This window comes from Dermacentor variabilis, chromosome 9 (assembly GCF_050947875.1).
Source record: "Dermacentor variabilis isolate Ectoservices chromosome 9, ASM5094787v1, whole genome shotgun sequence".
In the NCBI taxonomy this organism is placed as follows: Eukaryota; Metazoa; Arthropoda; class Arachnida; order Ixodida; family Ixodidae; genus Dermacentor; species Dermacentor variabilis.
The window spans coordinates 33,957,767-33,973,003 of NC_134576.1; positions in this window are offsets into that span (position 1 = coordinate 33,957,767).

The window sequence follows — 15,237 nt, forward strand, 5'->3', positions numbered from 1 at the left end:
ACCAATTGAAACCTACAGTCAGTGCTAAAGGCCTGCCTACTTACTATAACGATCAAGAGAACAGCACCAATTTTTCGGTGGGCTTGGTGGCTGCTTAGTGTCGTCACCTACAAACCCGCTACTTCTTGCTATGCAGATGTTACCCGCCGTCCTCGTCCATCTGCTCCTTGCTGCCGGTGTGACTACTTTTGCTGACACACCGCCGGCCTGTGGATTGCTGTGCTACAACTCCGCTCCGCCCACTATCCAGCTGACAACCGTCAACGTATCAAGCTTGAACCCGCCGCTATCTGCTTTCCTGTCGCCACTGCCACTGTGCCTGGCCCTGGATGGTGGATCGTCAGCGCCGTCGTCACCAACATCAGCTGCGTTGCCAACTATAAATAAGCTGCAACTGTCAGCCGCGCTTCGTGGGCTTGGTGGCTGCTTAGTGTCGTCACCTACAAACCCGCTACTTCTTGCTATGTAGGTTGGTGTATCAGAATCACTTTTTTCTAAGAAGACAAGTAATTACTTCTTGCTGCAGCTACCGAGCCCACGTTGCTGCTGTGCGACCGTTATTGAGTGTGCTGGTGTTGTTCAGTTGTTGTTGCTTTTGTTATCGGGTGACGTAGAGTCAAACCCCGGCCCTGATCCTATTCTCGTGGAACTACAAAAACTTTCCGCGGGCCAGTCAACGCTAATAAGCGAAGTGCAGGGTCTAAAGAACCAGCTATTCACAACAGAGCAAGCCCTATCTGACTTAACTAAGAGAATGGCCGACATTGAAAAACATTACCATTCTCTGCCATCCCTCCAAGCCGAATTAGAACTTATCAAAAATAACACCGTTCATACTGCACGCCTAACCGACGATATTGAAGCACGTTTGGATGACGCCGAAAATAGGTCACGACGTAACAATCTAATTTTCTACGGCCTTCCAGACGCCAAGCCATCTGAATCGTATGCCGAATCTGAGAAAATAATCATTCAACATTGCAGGGACCATTTAGGTATAGATATTCACCCTAAAGAAATCGACCGTGCGCATCGCTTAGGCCGCCACACAGACGGGAGATGTAGGCCGATAATAGCGAAATTCGCGTTCCACAAAATAAAAGACTCTATCCTTTCAAGTGGACGTAAATTGAAGGGAACACCCTATAGTATAGGTGAGGATTTCTCACGCAAGGTTCAGAACGCCAGAAGTCATTTGGTCAAATTTGCAAGACAGAAATCTGTTCCATTTTCACTGTGCTACAAAACGCTTCACATCGGGTCGAAACGGTATCTTTTCAATGAAACCTCAAGAACAGTACAAGAAATCCAGTAGCAATCACATCAGCGTCAAGCAGTTATCACCAGTTTTCACCCTAGATCAAAAGCTAACCTTTCTTTTTCCGTAATCTTCACTAACATTCGAAGCTTCATACCCAAACGTGAGCACCTGTCCTATCTTGTCAAGTCTTCTGATAGCAATATTCTGATACTAACCGAAACGTGGCTATCAAGTGATGTTGCCGACGCAGAAGTACTAGCCGATCTACCGAATTTCAATGTGTATCGGAATGACCGCAAAGGCACTCGCGGGGGCGGTGTTCTCATTGCAGCCAGTAAACAATTACCGTGTTCTGAAGTTAACATTGACTCCGACTTGGAAATATTATGGCTACTAATCCAAGCTTTACCACAATCTGTATTATTGGGTGTTTGCTATAGGCCCCCACATAACAATCCTAACTTTTCCCGCGCACTTAATAATAATCTAAACCAACTCACCTTGACCTATCCTAAAGCCGATCTCGTTCTTTTTGGTGATTTTAATTTTCCTGGTATTAATTGGAGCGAAGAAACTGCAACGGCTAACACAGCTGAAGCCAGAGACTTTCTTAATGTTTGCCTTGATTATAACCTAACGCAATTAATAACTCAGCCAACGCGTGTAACTTGCAATTCCGCTAACATTTTGGATTTAATACTGACGACCCATCCCAATAGCATGTCTTCGATTAACTATCTGCATGAAATTAGTGACCATAAAGTTATTCACGTAGATTTCAGTTTTTGCCCTACTACCAATCCCTCGCACAAGAAAACTATAACATTATACAATAGGGGAAATTATGAGGCCATAAACAACGAACTTTGCACATTTTTTCCCACATATGAGGCCAATTTTTATCACTGTTCCGTTCAGGAAAACTGGCTTACTTTTAAGCAGAAACTAACCGAGCTAATACGCCTGTTCATCCCTAAAACTACCATCCGTGTAAACAGCCAAAAGCCATGGTTTAACAAAATATTGCACCGCCTAGACAACAAGAAAAAACGTTTATTCCGGAATGCCAAACTAAAAGGTGGCGCCCAAAACTGGGAGAAGTATTACGTAGCAGAAAAAGCTTATCTCACGGGAATCCGTAACGCCAAATTCACTTTCTTTAACAACGATTTGCCTAATATGTTAACTAATAACCCACGCAAGTTTTGGCAGATTATTAACCCCCAAGCAGCAGCTTCTACCACTCTTACTAACGACTCTGGAGAGGTTATTTCAGCAGCTGAATGTGCCGATGCTTTTAACAAGGCCTTTTCAACTGTCTTTACTAAAGAAGTTGACACTTGCTTACCCATGTTTTCATGTCTTATCACGTCTTCGATGCCTGAAATTAGCTTTTCTGTTAATGGTATATCATCCCTCATCGAAAAGACCAAGTTATCATTGGCATCCGGACTGGACGAAATTAATGCTAAAGTGTTAAAAAATATAGGTCACATTGCTTCCGCTTATCTTGTCTTATTATTTTCGCAATCTCTTTCTACAGGCATCATCCCAGATGACTGGAAAGTGGGAAAGGTCGTTCCCATCTTCAAATCCGGTAACAAAAACTCACCTCTGAACTACCGACCAATTTCCTTGACTAGCGTACCTTGCAAACTCATGGAACACGTCATTTACTCTTACATCATGAATTTCCTCGACTCTCATAACTTCTTTCACCATTCTCAACATGGGTTTCGTAAGGGTTTCTCTTGCGAAACCCAGCTTGCCATCTTTGTTCATGACCTTCATGCTAACCTTGATGTTAACGTACAAACTGACTCCTTATTTCTTGACTTCGCGAAAGCTTTTGATAAAGTACCCCATAAACGCCTAATTTTAAAATTGTCCTTCTTAAACTTGCACCCGAATGTACTAAATTGGATAAAAGAATTCTTGACTAACCGTTCACAAGTAGTGTTTACAAACAACAAATTATCCAGCCCACTTCCAGTCTCATCGGGGGTGCCTCAAGGCTCTGTCCTCGGCCCTCTTCTGTTCCTAATATACATTAACGACCTTCCTTTGCATGTATCTTCTAATATCCGCATGTTTGCTGACGACTGCGTTATCTACCGAACCATTACTAGTCCATCTGACCATATCATCTTACAACAAGATCTCGACCACATACTACAATGGTGTGATGACTGGCTAATGTCCCTAAACCCTACTAAATGCAAGCTCATTCCCTTCACTCGTCGTAAAATTCCTCTTCACTTCACTTATAACACAGCTAACATCCCTGTTGAATCAGTAACCACTTATAAATACCTTGGAGTTACCTTATCTAACAATATGTCTTGGAACACGCACATTGCTAAAGTCACGTCATCAGCTAACAGAACTTTGGGTTTTTTAAAACGGCATTTACGTAACGCCCCGAGACACGTAAAACTACTTGCTTATAAATCATTAGTGAGGGCTAAGTTGGAGTACGCATCTCCCATCTGGAACCCACCCGAAGTAGGTCTCACTAATACCCTAGAATCCGTTCAAAATCGTGCTGCTAGATTCATTCATGCTTCATATTCATATGAGATCAGTGCTTCATCCCTCAAAGCCGAGTGTAATTTATCACCTTTATCCTGTCGCCGACGCATTGCAACCCTCTCTCTATTTCACAAGTTCTTTCACTCGCCGCTTAATTGCGCTCCTTACATTATCCCTGCAGCTCACATATCTCACCGCACTGGTCATTCCTTGCAAGTTTCTCGCCCACGTGCCCGCACTAAAACATTTTCTGCTTCATTTTTTCCCAGAGCAGCAAAAGACTGGAACGGCCTTTCTCGAAACATCGCCATTATCACCTGCCCATCAAGCTTCATGCATAGCATATCAAATATAACATCGCACTGATCGGTATCAACAATATTCTGTCTAACAAAAAAAAAAAAAAACCCACCCCTTATGTAATACCCCCTCGGGGGTCTTTAAGGAAATAAAAATGAATGAAAAATGAATGAATGAATGAATAAATGCGTTAATCAACTGGCGAAGCAATGTTCATATTTGTTTCACCAAATATTTTTCCTCCTATCCTTGTTGGCGAGATGGTGGACAAAGTTATGTGTAGCACCGGTGTATTTGTGATCGGTTTGGCGGACGAACGTTGAGTTACGGTGAAGGAACTCAAGCAGTGTCGATGCCTCCGGCGGCAAATAATAAACTATTTTTGAGAATTTGGGGATGACTATGGCGGTCTCGTTTCGACCGCAACGAATTGCAGAAGCACTAGCGTGCTTCGATTTCGGTGTGCGTTCAAGAAACTTAAGTGGCCAAAATTAACTCCAAGGTCTCCACTACAGTGTCTCTCGTAGCTATTGGCAATTCCAACTAAATACTCGCTCCCTAGCGGTCGCGCCGAGAAACAGAGCATCCTGGTTCAAGCTTGAAGCGAAAGAGGGCCTCCTGTCACAACACGCGCTGAATGCCTCGTAGTTCTCAAATCGTCGTGTTGCCGCCGCGCACAAGCCAGAAAATGAAAAAAAAAAATGTGGAAAGACGTCTTCAATCATGCGTGCCAGTGCGGTGGAAAGCCCGCAGTGTATGGTTTTATCTTTTCGCGGAATAAGCAGACGGCTCGCGTAGGAGAGCGATTTGGATAAGAAACTTCGCATTGGGAAAAGGTGACGACTGATGCTATGCTGGATAGTTCGAAACACTTCACTCGGGGCTTTTTTCTTCCCGGCGAGCAGAACCTTGCTTTCAATATGTTGCTGGCGTTTCAAATCGCGGAGTGTGCTTTTTTTAGGCAGGCGCTTTAGTAAGTTATAATGCTGTACGTTTAAGATTCATTTGGTTGTGTTCGTCTATAGCTTTCTGCCGCAGCATTAGTGCTACTAATGCTTTAAGCAGCCGGAATAATCTTGCTAATGTACTTTGGTCTTCAGGCACGGTTGCAGGAAAGGTAACTGCCTCGAAAGATCTGAAGTTGATCATGACACCTATTATGCCGTTTGTCGACATATCGTTTTCATAGCATGCTTTAGTTTAGCGGTGAAACCGTAAGGTGCTGTATTCTCATTCAATGCGTTGAGTTCTCAGTTTATTTGCTCGCAAGAAATTTAGAAGCAACAGCAAAAAGCGCTCGTTCCAGCGTTCGAGCGTTCGACCTGCGCACAGCCCCGCTATAAGTTACTTGCCGACCCTGTCCATAAACATAAATTCCAATCAACTGGTTCTGTTCGTTCCCAAGTGATGCATTTACAATAATACAAATGACTTTGCCCAAATGAAAACCTTCGCTGAATTTTGGAAACCTGTTGGAAGAAACTGAACTTGGTCCGATTGGTTGGTATTCACTTCTCGCGTTTCACTAGGGTTTGAGATTATCAGCGGGCAGTGGATGTCTACTGTGCACGCAAGCTCAAGCCTATAACCTCGAACACTGCGTACTGCAAGTATGAACAAGCACCAATCATCAGAGGCAGATAACCTTATCATACGTGTCAGGGAACTATAAAAAGAAAGTTGCAGCCCCGACTTACAAACGGAAACCTCCATTTGTTTTTAGCCCAATACATAGTTACATACATACCTTACAGTTTTGAGGCTCAGTGCAGACTATCCGTATTTAGGTTCTGAAAGCAAGACAGAAATTACTGCCTATATATTGTGACATGGTATACGCGATGTACTAGAACACGAGTCGCAGTTCGAAGTGGCCTATGGAGGTCAAAAACAGTCGAGTTTTGCACCTGTACCAAAGGAGCAACGCCACGAACGAGTGCTTGAACCTTTCGGAGAGGCTCGCTACGCACAATCTTCTCTTTTTTTAAAGCTCCGGCTGGCTTAAAAGCATCTTTGTCTTCAAAAATGTTTGATTCGGCTCGCTGGGCAGGCCACACATTGGCACGCGCAGCGCAACAATTTCTGCGGTTTCGTCGCTGAAATCGTTGAGACAGATCAAAATAAGACGATCGGCAGCAAGAACCCTTTCGGCTTCGACGAAACGCCTCGATTCGGCGCCACGAACGAGAAACACGTGGCTGCAGCGCCAAGCAAGAGAGCCGCCGTGAAACTCGATGTCGTAGCTATATTTGTTTATTTGGACAGTGTTTCCAGCACAAGTAACAGATTCTGGAGTTGCCAATAGCCCTGAATGTTACCTTGTGGTGTCAAACACCACGACTTCATCAGTAAAAACCTATTTGTTCACTGACACATCTGAGAGAGCAAATGGTGGTCTTTGTCGATCGCTGATCTTGAAGAGTTTTTTTAGATTGCTGCTGGTATTGCTGCCGATTGAGGCTGCGGCAGACAGCGCTTTGACCCCGCAATGCAAATGCCTTCTCTTGTCATGTTCCAGCCTTTCGACATCTCACTTTTTGCCAGAAGCTTGTGCATTGATGGAATTTGCAGCGAAGCTGTTCATGATTTTTACCACTGATTGATTGATTACCACTGACTGTATATCATTTTACCAAAGTGCAGCGGTGGCGTAGTGGTAGAATACCCGCCTCGCGTGCAAGAGGTCCGTGGTTCGAATCACGGTGCCGCGCAATTTTCTACCGGATTAAAAAAAAAACCGGCGTGTTGATAGAATTGCATAAACAGGCCTGGAGTGTGGCCTGATCCCGGTGACCAGAACCGGCAACGCACTCCCTCACCACATTGGCCACCCTGGTGCAGTACTTGGCCACAACCTCCTATATGAACACAACAATCAAACCCCGGACCTCAGTCCCCAGCAGCTGCGAAGCAACTGACGGCGGCGGTCAGACCTGCGACGCAGCAGAGGGTACTAAGAATCCCGCCATTGGAATATGAACCTGGAAACGTTTAACGCTAGAACGTTATCTGGTGAGGCGAGTCTAGCAGTGCTCTTGGAGGAATTAGAGGGCCGTAAATGGGATATAATAGGGCTCAGTGAAGTTAGCAGGCCAGAAGAAGCATATGCAGTGCTAAAAAGCGGACTCGTCCTGTGCTACCGGGCTTAGCAGAGAGACGAGAACTAGGAGTCGGATTCCTGATTAATAAGAATATAGCTGGTAACATACAGGAATTCTATAGCATTAACGAGAGGGTGGCAGGTTTTGTTGTGAAACTTAATAAGAGGTAGAAAATGAAGGTTGCACAGGTCTATATCCAGTCATGATGACCAGGAAGTCGAAAGCTTTTATGAAGACCTGGAATCGGCGATGGGTAGAGTGAAAACGAATTACACTATACTGATGGGCGACTTCAATGCCAAGGTAGGCAAGAAGCAGGCTGGAGATAAGGCAGTGGGGGAATATGGCACAGGCACTAGGAACAGCAGGGGAGAGTTATTATTAGAGTTTGCGGAACAGAATTATATGCGTGTAATGAATACATTCTTCTGCAAGCGGGATAGCCAAAAGTGGACGTGGAGAGCCCGAACGGCGAGGCTAGAAATGAAATAGACTTCATACTCTGCGCTAACCCTGGCATCATACAAGATGTGGACGTGCTCAGCAATGTGCGCTGCAGCGACCATAGGATGGTAAGAACTGGAATTAGCCTAGACCTGAGGAGAGAACGGAAGAAACTGGTACATAAGAAGTCGATCAATGAGTTAGCGGTAAGAGGGAAAATAGAGGAATTCCAGATCAAGCTACAGAACAGGTATTCGGCTTTAACTCAGGAAGAGGACCTTAGTGTTGAAGCAATGAACGACAATCTTGTGGGCATCATTAAGGAGTGTGCAACAGAAGTCGGTGGTAACTCCATTAGACAGGATACCAGTAAGCTATCGCAGGAGACGAAAGATCTGATCAAGAAACGCCAATGTATGAAAGCCTCTAACCCTACAGCTAGAATAGAACTGGCAGAACTTTCGAAGTTAATCAACAAGCGTAAGACAGCTGACATAAGGAAGTATAATATGTATAGAATTGAACATGCTCGCAGGAACGGAGGAAGCCTAAAAGCAGTGAAGAAGAAACTAGGAATCGGCAAGAATCAGATGTATGCGTTAAGAGACAAAGCCGGCAATATCATTACTAATATGGATGAGATAGTTCAAGTGGCTGAGGAGTTCTATAGAGATTTATACAGTACCAGTGGCACCCACGACGATAATGGAAGAGAGAATAGTCCAGAGAAATTCGAAATCCCACAGGTAACGCCGGAAGAAGTAAAGAAAGCCTTGGGAACTATGCAAAGGGGGAAGGCAGCTGGGGAGGATCAGGTAATAGCAGATTTGTTGAAGGATGGTGGGCAGATTTTTCTAGAGAAACTGGCCACCCTGTATACGCAATGCCTCATGACCTCAAGCGTACCGGAATCTTGGAAAAACGCTAACATAATCCTAATCCATAAGAACGGGGACGCCAAAGACTTGAAAAGTTATAGACCGATCAGCTTACTGTCAGTTGCCTGCAAACTATTTACTAAACTAATCGCAAATAGAATCGGGAACATCTTAGACTTCTGTCAAGCAAAGGGCCAGGCAGGATTCTGTAAAGGCTACTCAACAATAGCCCATATTCACACTATCAATCAGATGACAGAGAAGTGTGCGGAATATAACCAACCCTTATATATAGCTTTGATTCATTACGAGAAAGCGTTTGATTCTGTCGAAACCTCAGCAGTCATGGAGGCATTCCTAACTAGAACGGCAACAGAAATGACAATCTAAGTGAGACGGGTGTCGTCCGCCATTTTATTCCAACTTCTTCCTCCTCACTTCTCCCCTAGCCCATTTCTTCGTCTTCTTTAAAGCGTCTAGGGCAGAACGCTTCATATATATATATACAATTGCGTCATTTTATGAGAAGAGATAAGAGCTTCGCTGGTCGTTCTTCTTCACAGAGTGGAAGGGCCAATGATTTTTTTTCGCAAGTTTTATCTTTCCCTACATTCAGATAACAAATTCACTTCATCGGTTCACTTCATCTACTTATCGCATCGGCAGGGTCAGCTGCGTACAGATAGAGCCGCATAACGGTTGTGCTTTTCCGTGAAACTGTTAATCCGATAAGGTTCGGTGGAGAATGTATGTTTCAACATGTCGGCTCGAAACCTTTGCTCTAAATGCCAACGGAAATGTAGTGTTAAAGCTATTGTAGCTACTGCAATCAGAGAGAGAGATGCAAATGAAAGAAAGGCAGGGAGGTTAACCAGAGTTAAAACCTCCGGTTTGCTACCCTGCACTAGGGGAAGGGAAAGGGGAAGTAAAGACGGAAAGAAGAGCGTGAAAAAAGTAAAAGCACGAGAAAAAGAAATATGAAAAGGGACGGGATGGGGTCATTATAGTCTTTCTAATAGGCCACTGTCACGTAAAAAGGTCAACAAAGCCTTGACCGACTTTCGCTGCGACGACAGTTCATGTCGGCATTCCAAAACTGACTGTTCTGAAAGTGGCCTGTCGTCAAGGCGTGCCAACGCGGCCGCTAGTGACAGCCGGTGTGCGCTGTATTGAGGACAGTGGCAAAGTACGTGTTCGATAGTCTCCTTAGCTCTTCTGACAGAACCTTAGCTCTTCTGACAGAAGAGCTGAGGGGCCCGGGTGCCAGACGACCTAGCTACGCCACTGGGCTCGAGCAAGGTGTCTTATGTGTGCTCTGAGCGCTTCCATGACTATATGGGTCTTGGCTGGGAAATCGTGTGCAATGGCAATTGTTTCAGCTGTTGAAGAGCACCGCAGCAATCCAAGACACACTCTAAGTGCCTGGGCCTGGACGCTTTCGAGTGTACGGACATTACTTCTGCAGGTGTTGGTGAGCACGGGCAAGCTGTATCGCAAATACCCAAGAAAGAGTGTCCTGTACAGCTGCATCATTGCATGTACTCAAGTACCCCAGACGTTTCCTCCAAGAAACTTAAACACATTAGAGATATCCGTCACACGCTTCTTTAGGTGGGCCACATGAGGACTCCAGCAGAGGTCACGATCAATGATTACGCCTAAGAATCGGTGCGTCTTGACATAAGGTATACTTTGACCGTCGATAGAGGCATCGTATGATCTCATTGGCTTTCGGCTAAACGCGACCAATGCGCATTTTTCTGGTGAGATCTTGAGGCCTTGTTCATTTAAGTACGCCGATGTTGACGTGGCAGCTTTTTTTTTAAAGCCTGGCGCGTACTTGCGGTGGTGTCACACCAGATGCCCAGACGCAGATGTCGTCGGCATACATTGATATTTTAACTGTGTTCCGAAGTCGTTCCACGAGACCAATGAGTACAAGGTTGAAAAGCGTGGGACTCAAGACACCGCCTTGTGTAACTCCATGGTGCGACCCGCCATGGTTGCTCAGTGGCTATGGTGTTGGGCTGCTGAGCACGAGGTCGCGGGATCGAATCCCGGCCACGGCGGCCGCATTTCGATGGGGGCGAAATGCGAAAACACCCATGTGCTTAGATTTAACTGCACGTTAAAGAACCCCAGGTGGTCGAAATTTCCGGAATCCTCCACTACGGCGTGCCTCATAATCAGAAAGTCGTTTTGGCACGTAAAACCCCATAATTTATTTTAACTCCATGGTGAGTATAATACTGCGAGGTTGGGCCAGCCCGCCTATGTAAATAACTGCGTGTCCAATGATATAATGGACCGCCCAGGCCCACCGATTCCAATGCTTCAAGTATGGCGTCATAAAGAACGTTGTCGTAGGCTCCCTTTATATCTAAGAACATTGCGACAGATAACCTCTTACGCGCCTTTTGGTGTTGAACATAGGTTACCAGATCGAACGTGGTCGATAGAGTATCGGTGACGTCGAAGAACCAGCCATGGCGTCCGGGTAGATTTCGTAATGTTCAAGGTACCACTCAAGTCTGGCAAGGTTCATTCGCTCCATTACCTTCGCAACGCAACTTGCCAGTGCACTTGGTCGGTATGAAGTAATCTCTAAGGGAGACTTGCAAGGCTTAAGAAGCGGTACCAGGCGGCTGATCTTCCAATCTTGAGGAACTTTGCCCTCCTGCCAGGACTCATTATAGACATTAAGGAGCGCACTTCGTGCCCATTCATCAAGGTGACATAGCATACGGTAAGATAAGCCATCCGGACCAGGCGACGACAACCGATTACATAGGGCGAGCGCCGCGTCAAGCTCTTGCGTCGTGAAAGCCAGATCCGTACGTGAACCTCGTGAATCTGGAATACAGTTCAATGTAAGCGAACCTGTGCGAGTTGGCTGGCCCGCAATCATAGCACAAAAGTCTTCCGCCCCATCAATGTCTTGTCGGCGCTGGAATAGTGCTAGGGCCTTAAACTGGAAACGCTGTTCCGGAACAGAACGTAGACCTCGCACAGTTCTCCATATTTGCCATATTTGAGATAGCGGTTTGCGGGGATCTAGCGACGCACAATATTTCGGCCACCATGCGGCGTTGTATCTTCTTTTGCATTCGCCGGGCTGTTCGTAGATTCTGAATTGACTTAGTGCGTCGATATCTTCTTTCAGCACGAAGGCGAATCGCACGAAGCCGCTCCAATTCCAGGCCCAATTCAGTATACCTTGGAGAACACGTGAGTGTGCGCGTGGCTGTCTGCGCCGTTTTCTTGATAGCTTGTTGAAGTCCACAAGAGAGGCCTTTGTGACAAGCGTCCTCAATCTGGGATTTAAAGACAGTCCAATCTATTCTTCGAATCGTGTTGGACGTATACGTGTTAGACATTCCGTTTATTTTGAGGTAAGTGGGATTGTGGTTACTTCCGTGCGTTTCAATGCTCAAAAACCACTTAACATGTGTGGCGAGGCGGTGGGAGACGAAAGTCAAATCGAGGCAGCTGCTGTTCGTTATTCCCCGTAAAAATGTTGGAATCGCGCCATTCAGCAGGTAGAGACCATTGCCGGAAACTAATGAAGCTAGTCGTTGTCCCGTCACGTTAACCTTTGAGCTTCCCCAAATGGTATGGTGTGCGTTGAAGTCCCCGGTGATAAACCATGGACCAGGTTGTGTTTTTAAGATGTCTTGTAGTCTTTTGGTGTCAAATCGACTTGATGGAGACAGATACACGCTCAAGAATGCAAAGGTGGCTTTCCTATTTTTAACAATCATGCAAAGGTGACTTTCCTATTTTTACCAGCCATGCACACATACTGATTGTCGTCATGAGGTTGCACCGGTTGGACGACGTAAGTGATTTCACGGCGAATAAACACGACGACCTTGCTACTTTTGATGTCGCTTGATGAATGTTGTCTCGTAGCCGGATAGCCTTATTGGGTGGGATAATCTTGGTTCACAGATGACAATGATTGGAAATCGGTTATAGAGAACAAATTGACGAAAATCGGCGATGCGAGATCTTAGACCTCTCGCGTTCCACTGAAGGATCGACGCTTCTCTGACCTCCTTACGAAATGACTGGTGATTGTCGGTCATGGCTTCACTCAAGGCTTGCTAGGACGGGGCTCAGCGCGTCGAGCACTAGTAGCCCACTTCGAACAGATGGAGTGTCAATGCTTGTAAGCATGGCCCTGATGATATTCACGATGGATCGCAGCACCAAAATCATTTGGCAGTCGACTGTTGAAACCTCACCACGATGGGAGCATCAAACGTGGAGGCTCTTTAGAAGATTGAGAGCTTGCAAGCGCCGGCCCCTCTTCCACGAGGGCAGCCTTTTCCGTCTCCTTGTACTCTCGGGCGTTCTATTTGAAGATGATGGCATTGGCGCAAGCGGTGCACGAACTCCACCCTGTCTTGAGCGTTTCCGTCGATGACGACGTCGACGCCGGATCTTTTCTGAGGCTTCTCTATGGGTTGAGTTATCCCTGACCATTTGCTTCAGAACTTCTAATTCTTTTTTTGATTCTTGGGCATTCTTTAGATGTGGCTTCATGGGTGACTTCACAGTTGCCACACCTAAAGTTTGTTGCACGGCAGACATCTACCGTGTGTGACTCCGCGCACCGGGGGCACATTGTGAAGTTTGCGCAGGCGCCCTTTTCTTTTCCCCAAACAGTGTTTCTTTTCCCCAAGCAGTATGGTTAAGATCAGTTCTTTGTTTACATTTTTGACTGTGTCCCTTGGCAATATTTTTTTTGTCTTTTTATGCGATTAAGCGGTAAATTATGGCCTCCTAGATTCGCGTGCGCCAGCTTCGCCTGCAAATCTTGGAGGCCATGGGACAACGCGTAAGCATACGCCGTTCTTGTCGTTGTTAACGTTTCATCATCGTTTCTTCAACTGAGATAGAGGCGTAGTGTCCCTTTTCCCGGGGGTTGGGAGGGGACGACCAAGACGGCATCGCTCAGCAGGGGGGGATGGGGAGTAGGTTGGTGTAGTTGTTATCACCAAATTCGCAAACCCTGAGATTTTTTTTATAACGTAAGCATTTCTATACTTACCCAACAAGAAAAACCATCCGTCCGTCAGTCCGTACCGCACGATATCTTTGAAAAGAGAACCCGCAGCAGCGAGTGAATTCACCTTCGTGCTAGCTCTCGCTTCAACGCGACCGAAGCGGTGAGAACATAGCGCTCACGAAGCTCTCAGCTCATGCCGCACTATGCGCTTTTTGCAGATCACTTTAAAGATAGGTGTACCCGCGTCTGTTTTCAAAGCGAAGTAAACGGTGAGAACACAATGCGTGAAGTTTTCAGCAGTGGGCACACTCTGTCTGCATTGCAGTTCGCTTTCAAGATACGGTTCGCGCGGCCGTGCCAAAAGCAGCCGCCGCCGGAGAACGGTTGATAATGGTTCGACGCGGATGAAAAGGGCTAAAGAGCGATAACATCTCAAAATGAACGGAACATCACTAGCGCACCTGGCCCCGCCACCTGTAGTACTTTGCTTGCGCCATTCACTTGGCGCCGCCGACCACAGCAGCTCGTGTCGCCGCAGCGCTGTCGCTTATACTCGTCGGATCAAGTCTCATAACATTGATAACGACATGGACTGCGTGTAGATGAGGAAGAGTCACAATGCTTACGCATACTCAGACAAATCCCAGAGGAGTTCCTGTGTGATTTTTTTTACCGGAAATGTGCTGTCGGCGGTGAGCCATAGTGGACAATGCATGTAAGAGGGGTGCGAAGCTTTTCTTTTTATGAGAGTCTTGCCCAGCTCCTAAAGATTTGCTCAAGCTGAGACTTGCTGATGGCTGTATGTGGTATATCTTTAGAGCCGCACGCCCTCGAACCGCCATGAATAATCCTACTGTGTAATGACATTAGAGCAGTATTCACGTCCAAAAGGAAATGCAGCCGGTAATTGGGCTGCCTAAGGTTTGCGGCCTGGCGGCAGCTCTCTTCCCCTCCCCCGTTTACGTTTACAAGTTAGGGGGAGGGGTCTAGAGCAATCTTACACCTCCCTCCCAACATTGTGAGGGGGGAGGGTCCCAATCGATCATGGAGGGGGAAGGAGTGGGGCCATTGCCATAGTAGCAAAAATTTACTGTTAGCGTTACAACTGCCCGGCGTGCCCCCCTTGGCTACGCCGCTCATCCCCCCCTCCCCCCGCAATCGACGCAGATCGAGCTATCAGAACGTGCATGACGCGCATGCATGACATAACATGAATGAAACGCCGCGAAGCTGGCATGGATGTCGTGACACCATCTTCATCATCAGCCTATTTTGATGTCCATCGCAGGACGAAAGCTTCTCCAGCGATCTCCAATACCCCTGTCTTGTGCTAACTGGTTCCACGTATCTTCAAGTTTCCTAATTCCATCACGTCCACCTTATTCTCTGCCGTCCTCGACTGTGCTTCCCTTTCTTTAGCACCCATTCTGTAACTCCAATAGACCAGCAGTTATCTCCCTTACGCATTGCAATGTCTGCCGAGCATGACTTCTTCCTCTTGATGTCAACCAGAATATCAGCTATCCCCGTTCGCTCTCTAATCCACATCACTGTCTTAGTCTATTATAGTCATGCCTAATATTTTTCATTCCATCGCTCGTTGCGCGGTCCTCAACGTCTTCCCAAGCTTCTTTGGTAACTTCCAAGTTTTGGCCCCATACGTTAGTAATGGTAGAAAGCAATGATTAGCAGTAAGCTCCATGGTCA